General features: G+C 39.2%; 1 protein-coding gene across 3 annotated transcripts in view; it reads right to left on the reverse strand.

Moving 5' to 3' along the window:
- Window positions 1–4,419, reverse strand: part of LOC106471721 (aquaporin-11-like) — a 19,459-nt gene that overhangs the window by 9,371 nt on the left and 5,669 nt on the right. The window contains exon 1 of one of the 3 annotated variants that reach the window (XM_022400327.1): window positions 3,210–3,512. The exons of the other annotated variants lie outside the window; for them this stretch is intronic. The gene's annotated coding sequence lies outside the window, so the exon portion shown is untranslated. Of the gene's footprint in view, window positions 1–3,209; window positions 3,513–4,419 lie in introns of those variants that run through there. 3 annotated transcript variants of the gene reach the window in all.

Genomic DNA, 4,419 nt, shown 5'->3' on the forward strand with positions numbered 1-4,419 from the left:
AACTGTGTGACAATGCTATCTGGTGTTGGGATGGTTTGTGGTTTATTTTGAATTTCGCGCAAGGCTACACGAGGGCTATCTGCGCTAACCGTCCCTAATTTAGCCACGATAAATTAGAGGGAAGGCAGCTAGCAACACCATCCACCACCAACTCTTGGGCTACTCTTTTACAAACGAACAGTGGGATTGACCAGCCCATTATAACGCTGAAAGGACGAACATGTTCGGTAATGACGATTCGAACCCGTGCCTCCCAGGTTGTGAGTGTTGAGATGGAAGTACAGATTGCTAGATCTATTAAAAATGTTGGAATCCTGACTAACACAGAACCAACAGCATGGTCGTCAGGAGTCGACAGTATACACTTCAGGTCAGTGGAAGGAGTGATTATCAATGAAAAAAGATAAGAAACAAATTTCACGAGTCCATCAGTCCATCGTAAGTTGAAAAAAACCAGCGCTCAATCGTTAGTCGCATAGATCATTTGGACTTTTGTCGAGATTACTTGTAGCAGCGACATGGACTTTTGTCGAGATTACTTGTAGCAGCGACATGGACTTTTGTCGAGATTACTTGTAGAAGCGACCTGGACTTTTGTCGAGATTACTTGTAGAAGCGACCTGGACTTTTGTCGAGATTACTTGTAGAAGCGACCTGGACTTTTGTCGAGATTACTTGTAGCAGCGACCTGGACTTTTGACGAGATTACTTGTAGCAGCGACACGGACTTTTGTCGAGATTACTTGTAGCAGCGACACGGACTTTTGTCGAGATTACTTGTAGCAGCGACACGGACTTTTGTCGAGATTACTTGTAGCAGCGACACGGACTTTTGTCGAGATTACTTGTAGCAGCGACACGGACTTTTGTCGAGATTACTTGTAGCAGCGACACTGGACTTTTGTCGAGATTACTTGTAGCAGCGACATGGACTTTTGTCGAGATTACTTGTAGCAGTGACACTGACAGCCTACTCACTTCATAGAGACAAAGAAAAAAAACAACTTTTACGTTCACCCCTTCTCCCCCAAAATAAATAAATGAAAACTTGATATTCTTAGTAGCACAAATACCTGAGACGCAAAAAAAAAACAAAAAAATCAACGTTTGTTAAACTGCCTTTCGTCGCCATTTATAATGACTTGCAAAAGCTCATTTCTGGAAAGCGATTTCCTTATCTCTCGGTTAACATATAAAATTAAGAAAAGTTGCCCGCCAGACGGGGTTTTCCCAGTTAAAGTCGTCTAAATCAAGTTTGATGAAATTATTACAGATTAACGAACGAAAATCTTCCTGTAAGGCTAAACAATTTGGCCAGACTTCCCCCGTGATCTTTTGTCTATATAACAAGTTTCGTGAAGTCATTTCTGTTGTGATGTTGTGTGTGTGTGTGTGTGGGGGGGGGGGGCTAACTTCACCGAAAGAACTAAACGTATGAACTTAAGGAAACTGTTATTTTATAATATCCAAGTTTTTTTATTTAAAGAAGTTTTATAGCTCTTCAACTATCAGCTGAAACACCAGAAAACGTTACTTAGAGAACTAGACGGATAATCCCTATCAGCTTGCTTGCTTGTTTGTTTTTGTTGTTAAGCGCAAAGTTAACTTACCGCTGAGTCATTAGGGTCCGGGTGGGGGGTGATGGCAAAGTGCAGAGGATCTCAGAATGCGCAACTTGTAGAACGACAGAGATATTTTCTAACAGTCAAGGACGTTACCATGTACTTGTTACTGTGTTTTAAGCCTAACTTGTCCGATTCACGATTTATTGGAGTGTTGGTTATTGTTCCCATTTTGAGTCTAGTGTATTGTTAATCAGCATATTTACCTACTTTGTCTAAACGTAATTAAGCAATAACTGTCTTTCACCGAAAACATAAAATTCTCAAAGCTTTATGTTTATAATTTAAGTACAACAGTGGACCTGTTGGTACATTTAAACCGTTCCATTCATTAAATTAAACTTTAAGAAAACTTTATAATTCAAATATTTATCAAACTTTCATTTAAACTAACTTCATCCACCACATCTGAAGGTAACTCATTCCAAAAGCCAACCACCCTGTTAGAAAAATAAAGCCGTCTTAGCTGAAGATGACACCTATCCTACTAAAGTACGTGCCCCTTAGTCTTACCATTCTCACCAATGAGTATGAAAAAAGATGACCCATCAAACTCAATCCCGTTAAGTCCTCAGTCAGATCATGAAAAAAGATGACTCATCAACACTATCAGTTCCGTTAAGTCCTCAGGCAGATCATGAAAAAAGATGACCCATCAACACTATCAGTTCCGTTAAGCCCTCAGTCAGGATCATGAAAAAAGATGACCCATCAACACTATCAATTCCGTTAACTCCTCAGTCAGGATCATGAAAAAAGATGACCAATTAACACTATCAATTCCGTTAAGTCCTCAGTCAGATCATGAAAAAAAGATGACCCATCAAAACTATCAATTTCGTTAAGTCTTCAGTCAGGATCCCCTCTAACTCCTTCAGAGACCTTAACCCGTTCTCGTACACTGAATGCCGGGTATTATCCCTTAACCCGTTCTCGTACACTGAATGCCGGGTATTATCCCTTAACCCGTTCTCGTAACTGAATGCCGGGTATTATCCCTTAACCCGTTCTCGTATAATGAATGCCGGGTATTATCCCTTAACCTATTCTCGTATACTGAATGCCGGGTATTATCCCTTAACCTATTCTCGTATACTGAATGCCGGGTATTATCCCTCTTCCGATCCCTTTCCAAGAAATCTATGTCTTTCCTAAAATAAACGTGGTCTAACCAGTGACCTAATACAATGAACTTATAACCTCTTTAGACTTGTAGATACAACCTAAAATCCTATTTGGACTGCTGCTACCAACAGTATGGTCGACTTAACAGACTGATCAATTAAAACCCTAATAAAATCTCTCTTCTACAGCACTGTTAAGATTATTCTCATCACAACTGTCCAGTTAGAAATTGTCACATGTGATACGATATATTAACTGGAAACTATTCAGTTAAAAACTGCAACAATGTGAACTACCTGTTGAAACGGAAATGCTACTACTCTGGAGGATACTTCAAAGTATCACGGCACACATGGAAAGTAAATAAAACGCCTAAAACAATGTGTTAACCTACATTACCCTTCTGAGATTTAGTGCTCCGTTAGAATGCACTTTTTACTCCAGTTTTCTGACACCACTTACCTTTATCGCGTCGTTCTTCTAACTAACATCCTTCCACCATATTCTTAGCTAAGTCATTACCTACAGTATTTCTCCAGTTTTCTAATCATTTTTTTTTCTCACTAAAATCAGCTCTCGGCTTAATACGTGGTTTCTGCACCACGACGTTGTTTTAAAACTGATTCCTTTACTTTGCCAACAGTAAAAGTTTGAAAACAGTTCCTTCAATTATTCTCCGACATTTCTATTCCATCATTAACCACAGTCCAAAACTTCAATCACACCTTACTACCATCTTCATTCCGTGTACCTCTTCGTCTCCTTTCAGATATCTCCCCAAAACGTTCTGAAATACAATACCACTATCTCCCCTCAATAATTCGCACCACTGTATCGATCGGGTACAAACAGTAACGTAGTTCTGACAGGGCCCATGTATTGATCTCCAATAATTCTGCATTCTCAGAGCTAGTGGTTTTATTACATGTTCCCATCGAAAAGAAAAAGCTTTTTTTTTTTTGGCACAAGAAGAACCAAGAATTATATGCCTCCTTGACGTCAACAAAACCAGAGTTAAATAATTTGATCAATCTCTTATAAATAAAACCACAGTTATATCGATCAAGTTATTTTTTCAGTGAATTCATTAATTAACTGATTTTTTCTCTACTCTTTCCTTCATCATTTTGTTTCTTGATCGACTTTCATGGCAAACCGTGGGAACATCCAAGACAATATGTAAATTATTCTCGAAAAACAAGTAAGTATTTGATCCTCAACGACAGACACGTATTTCTGTATTTTAGGCGGCATCTGAGTACAACAGACAAGTATTGTAGCTAACAGATGACATCTCGGTAAATATATGCATCTTGGACGACAGTCACACTAGTATCTCCATCTTGGGTGACATCTCGGTAAGTATTTGTATCCTGGACGACAGCCACAATAATATGTCCATCTTGGGTGACATCTCAGTAAGTATATGTATCGTGGACGACAATCACACTAATATGTCCATCTTGGGTGACATCTCAGTAAGTATATGTATCGTGGACGACAATCACACTAATATGTCCATCTTGGGTGACATCTCGGTAAGTATATGTATCGTGGACGACAGTCACACTAATATGTCCATCTTGGGTGACATCTCGGTAAGTATATGTATCGTGGACGACAGTCACACTAATATGTCCATCTTGGGTGACATCTCGGTAAGTATATGTAT

This window comes from Limulus polyphemus, unplaced genomic scaffold (assembly GCF_000517525.1).
Source record: "Limulus polyphemus unplaced genomic scaffold, Limulus_polyphemus-2.1.2 Scaffold4811, whole genome shotgun sequence".
NCBI lineage: Eukaryota > Metazoa > Arthropoda > Merostomata > Xiphosura > Limulidae > Limulus > Limulus polyphemus.